Source organism: Mus musculus, chromosome 10 (genome assembly GCF_000001635.26).
Source record: "Mus musculus strain C57BL/6J chromosome 10, GRCm38.p6 C57BL/6J".
Classification (NCBI taxonomy): Eukaryota; Metazoa; Chordata; class Mammalia; order Rodentia; family Muridae; genus Mus; species Mus musculus.
The window spans coordinates 118,323,210-118,338,244 of NC_000076.6; the positions used below are offsets into that span (position 1 = coordinate 118,323,210).

Below are 15,035 nucleotides of genomic sequence, written 5' to 3' on the forward strand. Positions count from 1 at the left end.
GATTCTGGGTGCTTCTTCTCACTTCAAATGATCCAACCAAGAAAACCCTCACAGCTGTGCCCAGATGCTTGGGTTTGAGTTGGGTCCAGATGTGGTCAAGCGACCGCCAAGATTAGCCATCATGTTTACTGATCACATTCTCTGAGGTGGCTTAGGATTTTTTAACCTACGGTTAGCACCCAGGCACAAGAGCTCAGAGAAGTTAAGTAACCTGCCCAGGATCACACAGCTAACATGGCAGAACCAAGATTCACACACTATTGTCTGATTATGGTTGTTTCTGCCCCCCCGCCCCACCTCCTCCAATTGCTTGTGGTCTATTGAAGAAAGCCTGCTAAGTAACGGTTCCCAACCTTCCTAATGCTGTGACCCCCGAAGCTGGAACGTGAGGAATACAGTTCCTCATGTGGTGGTGACCCCCAACCATAAAATTATTTTAGTTGGTACTTCATAACTGCAGTTTTGCTAGTGTTATAAATCGTAATGTAAATAGCAGATATGCAGGATATCTGATATGCAACATCCCAAAGGGGCCAACCTCTCCCCCAGGTGAGAACCACTGTTCTATAGAAAGACTGTGGAGACTGGAGAAGAGGGAACGGCAAGTCAAAGCATTTCCAAATACACGAACTGTGTACAGTTGCCACGCCTGGCTTTTTGGGTCCTTTAGAAGACCAGGAAAGGTGATTTCTAGAGTCCTAAAGCAACTGATTGGTATCTCGAGACTCAGAAGGAGATGTGTCCCTGGTGGACAAAGGCAAAGTGTGTGTCCTTTAAAGCAGGTGTGCTACTGGCAGAGGAAAGTAAACGCACAGGGCTATTGTCTTTTTAGCTTACTTCAGCATGTGTTACTTAGGCAGAGCCATTGTGGCAGATGACAAAAGGAGTGTGTGTGAGTCACTAATACACACTCAAACAGGTTCTCACACACACTCAGACTGTGCATAGATGGCTGCCGCTTAGAGGGGAAAGAGGTCCCAGTTTTTATAGGCCCTCAGGAGAGAATGGAGAAGGGAGAGTGGGGGATTTCTCAATTTTTCACATGATCTTTTTATTCAAGGGTTTACTCACAGGCAGTATTTAAAGTCAGGCTTTTTAAATTAAAGGCCTAAACTACGAAATCTTGTAAATATGACACTGGCAAAGAATGAGCATCTGGATAATTTAAACCCTCATTATCCCGGCGTCCAAGTTTGTAACACGGAACGCAAAGATCAGTATCATTCAAAACAAACAACTGAGAAACCACAGTGCTGGGTAACTTGGCAATGAAGAAGAAGCTCAGTTCAGCCTTGCTGAGTAGGAAACCAGGAACTCGCTCTCCTGTGGCAGAGCATCCATCCACTGTGCTTCAGAACTTTGCCTGTAAAGTCTCTTTCTCCATCAGCAAATCCGCGTATCTCTGTTGAAGCTCTTTCTCTCGTTCCTGTTGCAGCTGCACATCTTCCTTTAGACACTCTAGCCTACGGGGAATAGCAGAGTCTTCACGTTTCTTGAGTTCTTCAAAAGTGCGTAGCTCCAAGTGAGCCTGCTCAATCTGGTCCCATAAGTCATTCAACTGTTTCATGAGCCCCATAGCACGAGACTGGTATCCACCAAGCAAAATCTTCATCTTCTTTTCCATCTTTGCAGCTCTCTTGGCTTCTGTTGTCATGTGACCCCTGTTTATCTCAAGTCTCTTTTCAAGTGATTCAATTCTGTCCTTTTTGCTAGCAAGATTAGCGCGAGTGTAGCGGCTCTGAGCAATAAGAGAGAGGACTTGACTGTAGCATTCCTCCCACACCTGGTTGTAAGCTTCACTGGAGAGTTCGCCATGGCTCATTCCTTGTTTGACCACTTCCATCTCTTGTACCAGAGCACCCTGGGCCTTTTTCAGATCTTCTTTGGAGAACTTCTCATAAGGGCTATGCTCAAGATAGGTAATGTGCTCTGAATCGTTGGTAGCTAACCCAACATTTTTTCCTTTTTTGTTTCCAGATGGTTCGTAGGGATGATGTAGAAGATCATAATGAAGCATCGTAATCATTTCTTTTTTGATCAGTTCTTCGCTCTTCTGTAAATCTGTTAGAGGTGGTTCTACATTGAAAGGTCTTAAAATAGTTTCATTTACTTCAGACGGCCTGGGAAGATCCTTCTGAACGGCTTTGTGCATTCGTTTCACTTCCTTTACACGCTCAGCATCTCGGATGGCCTGCTTTCGAGCATCCACATCAGCAGCATCTTCAATGTAGGTATCATCTATTTCACGTTCTTCCAGTTCCTTCTCGGCATTTTCAGGCAGAACGATTTCAAAATCGTTCTTAGGTGCAGGGAGGCCTAAGAACCCGAGACGGAGATGTTCACGAGATTCTCTTTCCATCTGCTTCACGTAAGAGGGGTCACTGTAGTCTGCCATTCCATCCTCTGGATTAATGTTTAACTTGTCTCTAAGTGGTGTTCTACCTGGGGTGGCATTAGTGACTGGTTTAGGAGTTGTTCCACTTCGGGGAGTCAGCCCTTCAGCTCCATTAGAAGGAGTCCTGAGAGGGGTAGACAGAACTGTATTTGGAGTCTGCACAACTTGCCGCTGTGGGGTCACACCAGAGAAGTCACTCTCATGCAGTGGGGTATTAAGCCCACCTTTCAACGGAGTGTCCACATTGGTCAAGGCCATGAGGTTCTGAGCTTCCTGTAGAATCCTGTCTTGAGGGGCTGGTGTCCGTGGTGTTCTCAGAGCGATGCTGTTGTTTGTGACATTGTACTCAGACAGGAGAGTGCTAGAAGCAGAGTTTGTTATTCCTGACTCCTCCGCCGTCTGCCGCGCGACTTCACTGGCCTGGCCTACCTTGACAACTTCCTGGAGTTCAGCATCTGAAATCTGAGGCGCAGGCAACACAAGTTTGCTTCTCTTTTTAGTCAACTCGGAGACACCACTGGTTTGGAGGATAGCTGATGGTAAATCAGACTCCTTTTTCCTTTTTAAACGCTGTTTGTCTGTTTTTCTATCTCTTCCTTCTTTTTCAGATCTTAGCTCCCCGTCAAGATCCTGCTGTCGCAATTTCCTGAAGTCTGCATCAAGGGCCTGGTAATTCTCCTCAGAAGTATCATAAAAACCAAGAGCTGGCTTTTTTTCAAATGGGATTTCAGCATTATAATCAACGCCTCTCTTCCTTTTCCTTTTCTTCTGAATCTCTATGCCAGCTGCTCGAAGCTCTCGTCTTTTCTGGAGGGCAGCAAGGCGCCTGGCTTCTTCCAACTGCTTTTCTCTTGCTTTCCTTTTAGCCTTCTTTCCTTGAGTATTGGCCAGACGGGCTCGAGCCTCAGAGAGCATCTCAAGTTCATCCTCATCCATGTCAATCGGGTCGGGCCGGGCTGGCTTGGTCTCTGGGTTTGGATCGATCTCTCCAGGCTTAAGCTTTCGGGGGTCATCTGTTGTTTCCTCTTCATTGTCCCTTTGAGCAGTTCTGTCCAGGAGGAATTCATAGTGTTCTAGGCACTGGGCTGCTGTTCTTCCTATGATTGGAGCAATGGTCCTCCACTGCGTTGGCATCAGCTTGGCCAGGTGCAAGAGTTTTTCTTCCTCTTCTCTGGACCATTCAGTTTTTTTAATACTTGGATCCAGCCATTCGTACCATCTGGCTTTGCACTGCTTTGCCGATTTCCTATGCAGCAATGAGGCAATCCTAGACCACTGGTTTTTCCCATATTTCATTACCGCTGCTTTCAGAATTTCATCCTCCGTGTTCCTCCACACTCCTCCTTTGATCATAATCCGGGGCATCTTGGCGGCAGAGTGGAGTGTCCCGGCAAGGGGGCCGAGAGGAGCTTCGAGAAAATAGTAACTGTGCTCAGGTCACGGGACACAGGACGCAAGAGGCCACCTCCTCCCAAGAGCGACCTTCTGCTTTAGAGACTCCCTTCTTCCAATGTCCTTATATTGTCTCCAGCAGAAGCTGTAGCTCAGATTAAAGGTGTGTTCCACCACACCTTTAATCCCAGGTGAAAGGTGTAGCCCAGATTAAAGGTGTGTTCCTCCACATCCTTAATCCCAGATGTCCTTGAATTCGGAGATTTAATCTTCTGGAATCCATAGCCACTATGTCTAAAGATCTCCATACCTAGATCCAGATCAAAAAACTTCTATCTACAAGCCTCCAGATAAGGGTCACTGGTGAGCCTTCCAATTCTGGATTGTAGTTCATTCCAAATATAGTCCAGTTGATAACCAGGAATAGCCACTACAACCCACCCCTTGTTAACTTGACACAAATAATATCTCATGTTCACATGAAACAATAACAAGGTTGTGAATACGCCTAACAGGATATAACTATCCCTCGTACATTCGCAAATGTATTTGTAAATTTACAATGGGGCAATGTCCCTTGGGAACATCCTTTTAGTGTGTCAACTTAAATACAAATTGATGTTAAAGAAATCGGAAGTGAAAGACTCCGAGAGGAGCCCCTTGCTCAGGCCTCAGGACAATAGCGGACACCCAAGAACGCACGATAGACGGAGCTAGTTGCAGACCACATGAGGCTTTATTTGGGGAACGCCAGAGCTCTGGGGACGACTCATATCCCACTCAGGGGTAGAGGAGTCCACCTTGAGGGGAAAGAGGTCCCAGTTTTTAGAGGCCCTCAGGGGAGAATGGAGAAGGGAGAGTAGGGGATTTCCAGATCTAAACAATGTCTATTCTCAAGAAATGGGTATGGGAGGGGTACAAGGAAAGAGTCTGGTGCAGGTGTAGCAACTCAGGATTGGCTGGGCTGTGGTTGCTGGGGAGATTTTCTGACTCTTTCTCAGCAACCAATATCACAAACACCTGGCAATGGGCTTCATCAGTGGGCACACACACATGGGTTCAAGGAATGGTCAAAACATTGGCAGACATTGGTTCAAGGAGTGGCCAGAGCATTATGCACCTCTATTTTTCTAAATCTGTGAAGCTAGTACTGCTAACACTGACGTCTGTCTGGCCGATTTCAGGGCTTGTGTGACCTTTTACATTCTGTCAGGATCTTTCAGTAGTGTTTGTCCTTTTCCCTGAGGTGGGTTTCCTGTATGTAGCAAAATGTTGGGTTCTGTTTACATAGCCAGTCTGTTCATCTATGTCTTTTTATTTGGGAATTAAGCCCATTGATATTAAGAGATATTAGGGAAAAGTAATTGTTGCTTCCTGTTATTTTTGTTGTTAGAGTTGGGATTCTGTTAATGTGGCTATCTTCTTTTAGGTTTGTTGAAAGATTACTTTTTCTAGGGTGTAGTTTCACTCCTTGTGTTGGAGTTTTCCCTTTGTTATCCTTTGAAGGACTGGATTTGTGGAAAGATATTGTGTGAATTTGGTTTTGTCATGGAAAACTTTGTTTTTTTTTTTTTTTTTTTTTTTTTCCGTCTATGGTAATTGAGAGTTTTGTTGGGTATAGTAGCCTGGGCTGGCATTTGTGTTCTCTTAGTGTCTGTATAACATCTATCCAGGATCTTCTGGCTTTCATAGTCTCTGGTGGGAAGTCTGGTGTAATTCTAATAGGTCTGCCCTTATATGTTACCTGACCTTTTTCTTTTTACTGCTTTTAATATTCTTTCTTTGCTTAGTGCATTTGGTGTTTTGATAATTAATTATGTGATTGGAGAAATTTCTTTTTTGGTCCAAACTATTTGGAGTTCTGTCGACTTCTTGTATGTTCATGGGCATCTCTTTAGGTTGGGGAAGTTTTCTTCTATAATTTTATTGAAGGTGTTTCCTGGCTCTTTAAGTTGAAAATCTTAATTCTCATCTATATGTATTATCTTTAGGTATAGTCTTCTCATTGTGTCCTGGATTTCCTGGATGTTTTGAGTTAGGATATTTTTTGCATTTTGCATTTTGCATTTTCTTTGATTGTTGTGCCAATGTCTTCTATGGAATCTTCTGCACCTGAGATTCTTTCTTCTATCTCTTGTATTCTCTTGGTGATGCTTGCATCTATGGCTCCTGATTTCTTTCCTAGGTTTATCTCCAGAGTTGTCTCCCTTTGTGAATTCTTTATTGTTTCTACTTCCATTTTTATATCCTGGATGGTTTTGTCCAATTCCTTTAGCTATTTGATTGTGTTTTCCTGTAATTCTTTAAGGGCTTCTAGCTGTTTACCTGTGTTCTTCTGGATTCCTTTAAGGGAGTTATTAACGTCCCCCTTAAAATCCTCTACCAGCATCATGAGATATGATTTTAAATCCAAATCTTGTTTTTCAAGTGTGGGAGTACTGTGTTCTGATGATGCTGAGTGGTCCTGGTATATTAGTTTGGGTTCTCTGGAGTCACAGAACTTATGGATAGTCTCTATATAGTAAAGGAATTGATTGATGACTTACAGTCTACAGTCCAACTCCAAACAATGGTTCAGTAGTAGCTGTGAATGGGAGTCCAAGGATCTAGCAGTTACTCAGTCCCACATGGCAAGCAGGTGAGGGAGCAAGAACGAGACTCCCTTCTTCCTTTTATTTTTTCTCAATTTTTCACATGTTCTTCTTATTCAAGGGTTTACTCACAGGCAGTATTTAAAGTCAGGCTTTTTAAATTAAAGGCCTAAACTACGAAATCTTGTAAATATGACACTGGCAAAGAATGAGCATCTGGATAATTTAAACCCTCATTATCCCGGCGTCCAAGTTTGTAACACGGAACGCAAAGATCAGTTTCATTCAAAACAAACAACTGAGAAACCACGGTGCTGGGTAACTTGTCAATGAAGAAGAGGCTCAGTTCAGCCTTGCTGAGTAGGAAACCAGGAACTCGCTCTCCTGTGGCAGAGCATCCATCCACTGTGCTTCAGAACTTTGCCTGTAAAGTCTCTTTCTCCATCAGCAAATCCGCGTATCTCTGTTGAAGCTCTTTCTCTCGTTCCTGTTGCAGCTGCACATCTTCCTTTAGACACTCTAGCCTACGGGGAATAGCAGAGTCTTCACGTTTCTTGAGTTCTTCAAAAGTGCGTAGCTCCAAGTGAGCCTGCTCAATCTGGTCCCATAAGTCATTCAACTGTTTCATGAGCCCCATAGCACGAGACTGGTATCCACCAAGCAAAATCTTCATCTTCTTTTCCATCTTTGCAGCTCTCTTGGCTTCTGTTGTCATGTGACCCCTGTTTATCTCAAGTCTCTTTTCAAGTGATTCAATTCTGTCCTTTTTGCTAGCAAGATTAGCGCGAGTGTAGCGGCTCTGAGCAATAAGAGAGAGGACTTGACTGTAGCATTCCTCCCACACCTGGTTGTAAGCTTCACTGGAGAGTTCGCCATGGCTCATTCCTTGTTTGACCACTTCCATCTCTTGTACCAGAGCACCCTGGGCCTTTTTCAGATCTTCTTTGGAGAACTTCTCATAAGGGCTATGCTCAAGATAGGTAATGTGCTCTGAATCGTTGGTAGCTAACCCAACATTTTTTCCTTTTTTGTTTCCAGATGGTTCGTAGGGATGATGTAGAAGATCATAATGAAGCATCGTAATCATTTCTTTTTTGATCAGTTCTTCGCTCTTCTGTAAATCTGTTAGAGGTGGTTCTACATTGAAAGGTCTTAAAATAGTTTCATTTACTTCAGACGGCCTGGGAAGATCCTTCTGAACGGCTTTGTGCATTCGTTTCACTTCCTTTACACGCTCAGCATCTCGGATGGCCTGCTTTCGAGCATCCACATCAGCAGCATCTTCAATGTAGGTATCATCTATTTCACGTTCTTCCAGTTCCTTCTCGGCATTTTCAGGCAGAACGATTTCAAAATCGTTCTTAGGTGCAGGGAGGCCTAAGAACCCGAGACGGAGATGTTCACGAGATTCTCTTTCCATCTGCTTCACGTAAGAGGGGTCACTGTAGTCTGCCATTCCATCCTCTGGATTAATGTTTAACTTGTCTCTAAGTGGTGTTCTACCTGGGGTGGCATTAGTGACTGGTTTAGGAGTTGTTCCACTTCGGGGAGTCAGCCCTTCAGCTCCATTAGAAGGAGTCCTGAGAGGGGTAGACAGAACTGTATTTGGAGTCTGCACAACTTGCCGCTGTGGGGTCACACCAGAGAAGTCACTCTCATGCAGTGGGGTATTAAGCCCACCTTTCAACGGAGTGTCCACATTGGTCAAGGCCATGAGGTTCTGAGCTTCCTGTAGAATCCTGTCTTGAGGGGCTGGTGTCCGTGGTGTTCTCAGAGCGATGCTGTTGTTTGTGACATTGTACTCAGACAGGAGAGTGCTAGAAGCAGAGTTTGTTATTCCTGACTCCTCCGCCGTCTGCCGCGCGACTTCACTGGCCTGGCCTACCTTGACAACTTCCTGGAGTTCAGCATCTGAAATCTGAGGCGCAGGCAACACAAGTTTGCTTCTCTTTTTAGTCAACTCGGAGACACCACTGGTTTGGAGGATAGCTGATGGTAAATCAGACTCCTTTTTCCTTTTTAAACGCTGTTTGTCTGTTTTTCTATCTCTTCCTTCTTTTTCAGATCTTAGCTCCCCGTCAAGATCCTGCTGTCGCAATTTCCTGAAGTCTGCATCAAGGGCCTGGTAATTCTCCTCAGAAGTATCATAAAAACCAAGAGCTGGCTTTTTTTCAAATGGGATTTCAGCATTATAATCAACGCCTCTCTTCCTTTTCCTTTTCTTCTGAATCTCTATGCCAGCTGCTCGAAGCTCTCGTCTTTTCTGGAGGGCAGCAAGGCGCCTGGCTTCTTCCAACTGCTTTTCTCTTGCTTTCCTTTTAGCCTTCTTTCCTTGAGTATTGGCCAGACGGGCTCGAGCCTCAGAGAGCATCTCAAGTTCATCCTCATCCATGTCAATCGGGTCGGGCCGGGCTGGCTTGGTCTCTGGGTTTGGATCGATCTCTCCAGGCTTAAGCTTTCGGGGGTCATCTGTTGTTTCCTCTTCATTGTCCCTTTGAGCAGTTCTGTCCAGGAGGAATTCATAGTGTTCTAGGCACTGGGCTGCTGTTCTTCCTATGATTGGAGCAATGGTCCTCCACTGCGTTGGCATCAGCTTGGCCAGGTGCAAGAGTTTTTCTTCCTCTTCTCTGGACCATTCAGTTTTTTTAATACTTGGATCCAGCCATTCGTACCATCTGGCTTTGCACTGCTTTGCCGATTTCCTATGCAGCAATGAGGCAATCCTAGACCACTGGTTTTTCCCATATTTCATTACCGCTGCTTTCAGAATTTCATCCTCCGTGTTCCTCCACACTCCTCCTTTGATCATAATCCGGGGCATCTTGGCGGCGGAGTGTCCTGGCGAGGGGGCGAGAGGAGCTTCGAGAAAGTAGTAAGGGCGCTCCGGTAACGGGACGCAAGAAGCCACTTCCTCCCAAGAGCGACCTTCTGCTTTAGAGACTCCCTTCTTCCAATGTCCTTATATTGTCTCCAGCAGAAGCTGTAGCTCAGATTAAAGGTGTGTTCCACCACACCTTTAATCCCAGGTGAAAGGTGTAGCCCAGATTAAAGGTGTGTTCCTCCACATCCTTAATCCCAGATGTCCTTGAATTCGGAGATTTAATCTTCTGGAATCCATAGCCACTATGTCTAAAGATCCCCATACCTAGATCCAGATCAAAAAACTTCTATCTACAAGCCTCCAGATAAGGGTCACTGGTGAGCCTTCCAATTCTGGATTGTAGTTCATTCCAAATATAGTCCAGTTGATAACCAGGAATAGCCACTACAACCCACCCCTTGTTAACTTGACACAAATAATATCTCATGTTCACATGAAACAATAACAAGGTTGTGAATACGCCTAACAGGATATAACTATCCCTCGTACATTCGCAAATGTATTTGTAAATTTACAATGGGGCAAAGTCCCTTGGGAACATCCTTTTAGTGTGTCAACTTAAATACAAATTGATGTTAAAGAAATCGGAAGTGAAAGACTCCGAGAGGAGCCCCTTGCTCAGGCCTCAGGACAATAGCAGACACCCAAGAACGCACAATAGACGGAGCTAGTTGCAGACCACATGAGGCTTTATTTGGGGAAAGCCAGAGCTCTGGGGACGACTCATATCCCACTCAGGGGTAGAGGAGTCCACCTTGAGGGGAAAGAGGTCCCAGGTTTTAGAGGCCCTCAGGGGAGAATGGAGAAGGGAGAGTAGGGGATTTCCAGATCTAAACAATGTCTATTCTCAAGAAATGGGTATGGGAGGGGTACAAGGAAAGAGTCTGGTGCAGGTGTAGCAACTCAGGATTGGCCGGGCTGTGGTTGCTGGGGAGATTTTCTGACTCTTTCTCAGCAACCAATATCACAAACACCTGGCAATGGGCTTCATCAGTGGGCACACACATGAGTTCAAGGAATGGTCAAAACATTGGCAGACATTGGTTCAAGGAGTGGCCAGAGCATTGTGCACCTCTATTTTTCTAAATCAGTGAAGCTAGTACTGCTAACACTGACATCTATCTTGCCAATTTCAGGGCTTGTGTGACCTTTTACATTCTGCCAGGATCTTTCAGTAGTGTTTGTCCTTTTCCCTGAGGTGGGTTTCCTGTATGTAGCAAAATGTTGGGTTCTGTTTACATAGCCAGTCTGTTCATCTATGTCTTTTTATTTGGGAATTAAGCCCATTGATATTAAGAGATATTAGGGAAAAGTAATTGTTGCTTCCTGTTGTTTTTGTTGTTAGAGTTGGGATTCTGTTAATGTGGCTATCTTCTTTTAGGTTTGTTGAAAGATTACTTTTTCTAGGGTGTAGTTTCACTCCTTGTGTTGGAGTTTTCCCTTTGTTATCCTTTGAAGGACTGGATTTGTGGAAAGATATTGTGTGAATTTGGTTTTGTCATGGAAAACTTTGTTTTTTTGTTTTTTTGTTTTTTTTTTTCCGTCTATGGTAATTGAGAGTTTTGTTGGGTATAGTAGCCTGGGCTGGCATTTGTGTTCTCTTAGTGTCTGTATAACATCTATCCAGGATCTTCTGGCTTTCATAGTCTCTGGTGGGAAGTCTGGTGTAATTCTAATAGGTCTGCCTTTATATGTTACCTGACCTTTTTCTTTTACTGCTTTTAATATTCTTTCTTTGCTTAGTGCATTTGGTGTTTTGATAATTACGTGATTGGAGAAATTTCTTTTTTGGTCCAAACTATTTGGAGTTCTGTAGGCTTCTTGTATGTTCATGGGCATCTCTTTAGGTTGGGGAAGTTTTCTTCTATAATTTTGTTGAAGGTATTTCCTGGCTCTTTAAGTTGAAAATCTTAATTCTCATCTATATGTATTATCTTTAGGTATAGTCTTCTCATTGTGTCCTGGATTTCCTGGATGTTTTGAGTTAGGATATTTTTTGCATTTTGCATTTTGCATTTTCTTTGATTGTTGTGCCAATGTTTTCTATGGAATATTCCGCACCTGAGATTCTTTCTTCTATCTCTTGTATTCTCTTGGTGATGCTTGCATCTATGGCTCCTGATTTCTTTCCTAGGTTTATCTCCAGAGTTGTCTCCCTTTGTGAATTCTTTATTGTTTCTACTTCCATTTTTATATCCTGGATGGTTTTGTCCAATTCCTTTACCTATTTGATTGTGTTTTCCTGTAATTCTTTAAGGGCTTCTAGCTGTTTACCTGTGTTCTTCTGGATTCCTTTAAGGGAGTTATTAACGTCCTTCTTAAAATCCTCTACCAGCATCATGAGATATGATTTTAAATCCCAATCTTGTTTGTCAAGTGTGGGAGTACTGTGTTCTGATGATGCTGAGTGGTCCTGGTATATTAGTTTGGGTTCTCTGGAGTCACAGAACTTATGGATAGTCTCTATATAGTAAAGGAATTGATTGATGACTTACAGTCTACAGTCCAACTCCAAACAATGGTTCAGTAGTAGCTGTGAATGGGAGTCCAAGGATCTAGCAGTTACTCAGTCCCACAAGGCAAGCAGGTGAGGGAGCAAGAACGAGACTCCCTTCTTCCTTTTTTTTTTTTTCTCAATTTTTCACATGATCTTTTTATTCAAGGGTTTACTCACAGGCAGTATTTAAAGTCAGGCTTTTTAAATTAAAGGCCTAAACTACGAAATCTTGTAAATATGACACTGGCAAAGAATGAGCATCTGGATAATTTAAACCCTCATTATCCCGGCGTCCAAGTTTGTAACACGGAACGCAAAGATCAGTATCATTCAAAACAAACAACTGAGAAACCACAGTGCTGGGTAACTTGGCAATGAAGAAGAAGCTCAGTTCAGCCTTGCTGAGTAGGAAACCAGGAACTCGCTCTCCTGTGGCAGAGCATCCATCCACTGTGCTTCAGAACTTTGCCTGTAAAGTCTCTTTCTCCATCAGCAAATCCGCGTATCTCTGTTGAAGCTCTTTCTCTCGTTCCTGTTGCAGCTGCACATCTTCCTTTAGACACTCTAGCCTACGGGGAATAGCAGAGTCTTCACGTTTCTTGAGTTCTTCAAAAGTGCGTAGCTCCAAGTGAGCCTGCTCAATCTGGTCCCATAAGTCATTCAACTGTTTCATGAGCCCCATAGCACGAGACTGGTATCCACCAAGCAAAATCTTCATCTTCTTTTCCATCTTTGCAGCTCTCTTGGCTTCTGTTGTCATGTGACCCCTGTTTATCTCAAGTCTCTTTTCAAGTGATTCAATTCTGTCCTTTTTGCTAGCAAGATTAGCGCGAGTGTAGCGGCTCTGAGCAATAAGAGAGAGGACTTGACTGTAGCATTCCTCCCACACCTGGTTGTAAGCTTCACTGGAGAGTTCGCCATGGCTCATTCCTTGTTTGACCACTTCCATCTCTTGTACCAGAGCACCCTGGGCCTTTTTCAGATCTTCTTTGGAGAACTTCTCATAAGGGCTATGCTCAAGATAGGTAATGTGCTCTGAATCGTTGGTAGCTAACCCAACATTTTTTCCTTTTTTGTTTCCAGATGGTTCGTAGGGATGATGTAGAAGATCATAATGAAGCATCGTAATCATTTCTTTTTTGATCAGTTCTTCGCTCTTCTGTAAATCTGTTAGAGGTGGTTCTACATTGAAAGGTCTTAAAATAGTTTCATTTACTTCAGACGGCCTGGGAAGATCCTTCTGAACGGCTTTGTGCATTCGTTTCACTTCCTTTACACGCTCAGCATCTCGGATGGCCTGCTTTCGAGCATCCACATCAGCAGCATCTTCAATGTAGGTATCATCTATTTCACGTTCTTCCAGTTCCTTCTCGGCATTTTCAGGCAGAACGATTTCAAAATCGTTCTTAGGTGCAGGGAGGCCTAAGAACCCGAGACGGAGATGTTCACGAGATTCTCTTTCCATCTGCTTCACGTAAGAGGGGTCACTGTAGTCTGCCATTCCATCCTCTGGATTAATGTTTAACTTGTCTCTAAGTGGTGTTCTACCTGGGGTGGCATTAGTGACTGGTTTAGGAGTTGTTCCACTTCGGGGAGTCAGCCCTTCAGCTCCATTAGAAGGAGTCCTGAAAGGGGTAGACAGAACTGTATTTGGAGTCTGCACAACTTGCCGCTGTGGGGTCACACCAGAGAAGTCACTCTCATGCAGTGGGGTATTAAGCCCACCTTTCAACGGAGTGTCCACATTGGTCAAGGCCATGAGGTTCTGAGCTTCCTGTAGAATCCTGTCTTGAGGGGCTGGTGTCCGTGGTGTTCTCAGAGCGATGCTGTTGTTTGTGACATTGTACTCAGACAGGAGAGTGCTAGAAGCAGAGTTTGTTATTCCTGACTCCTCCGCCGTCTGCCGTGCGACTTCACTGGCCTGGCCTACCTTGACAACTTCCTGGAGTTCAGCATCTGAAATCTGAGGCGCAGGCAACACAAGTTTGCTTCTCTTTTTAGTCAACTCGGAGACACCACTGGTTTGGAGGATAGCTGATGGTAAATCAGACTCCTTTTTCCTTTTTAAACGCTGTTTGTCTGTTTTTCTATCTCTTCCTTCTTTTTCAGATCTTAGCTCCCCGTCAAGATCCTGCTGTCGCAATTTCCTGAAGTCTGCATCAAGGGCCTGGTAATTCTCCTCAGAAGTATCATAAAAACCAAGAGCTGGCTTTTTTTCAAATGGGATTTCAGCATTATAATCAACGCCTCTCTTCCTTTTCCTTTTCTTCTGAATCTCTATGCCAGCTGCTCGAAGCTCTCGTCTTTTCTGGAGGGCAGCAAGGCGCCTGGCTTCTTCCAACTGCTTTTCTCTTGCTTTCCTTTTAGCCTTCTTTCCTTGAGTATTGGCCAGACGGGCTCGAGCCTCAGAGAGCATCTCAAGTTCATCCTCATCCATGTCAATCGGGTCGGGCCGGGCTGGCTTGGTCTCTGGGTTTGGATCGATCTCTCCAGGCTTAAGCTTCCGGGGGTCATCTGTTGTTTCCTCTTCATTGTCCCTTTGAGCAGTTCTGTCCAGGAGGAATTCATAGTGTTCTAGGCACTGGGCTGCTGTTCTTCCTATGATTGGAGCAATGGTCCTCCACTGCGTTGGCATCAGCTTGGCCAGGTGCAAGAGTTTTTCTTCCTCTTCTCTGGACCATTCAGTTTTTTTAATACTTGGATCCAGCCATTCGTACCATCTGGCTTTGCACTGCTTTGCCGATTTCCTATGCAGCAATGAGGCAATCCTAGACCACTGGTTTTTCCCATATTTCATTACCGCTGCTTTCAGAATTTCATCCTCCGTGTTCCTCCACACTCCTCCTTTGATCATAATCCGGGGCATCTTGGCGGCGGAGTGTCCTGGCGAGGGGGCGAGAGGAGCTTCGAGAAAGTAGTAAGGGCGCTCCGGTAACGGGACGCAAGAAGCCACTTCCTCCCAAGAGCGACCTTCTGCTTTAGAGACTCCCTTCTTCCAATGTCCTTATATTGTCTCCAGCAGAAGCTGTAGCTCAGATTAAAGGTGTGTTCCACCACACCTTTAATCCCAGGTGAAAGGTGTAGCCCAGATTAAAGGTGTGTTCCTCCACATCCTTAATCCCAGATGTCCTTGAATTCGGAGATTTAATCTTCTGGAATCCATAGCCACTATGTCTAAAGATCCCCATACCTAGATCCAGATCAAAAAACTTCTATCTACAAGCCTCCAGATAAGGGTCACTGGTGAGCCTTCCAATTCTGGATTGTAGTTCATTCCAA

General features: G+C 44.4%; 3 pseudogenes; all 3 read right to left on the reverse strand.

Annotated features, from left to right (window-relative positions):
- Positions 1–1,325: 1,325 nt before the first annotated feature.
- Positions 1,326–3,775, reverse strand: Gm9040 (annotated as a pseudogene).
- Positions 3,776–6,757: 2,982 nt separating this feature from the next.
- Positions 6,758–9,214, reverse strand: Gm9044 (annotated as a pseudogene).
- Positions 9,215–12,196: 2,982 nt separating this feature from the next.
- Positions 12,197–14,637, reverse strand: Gm9045 (annotated as a pseudogene).
- Between the last annotated feature and the right edge of the window lie 398 nt (positions 14,638–15,035).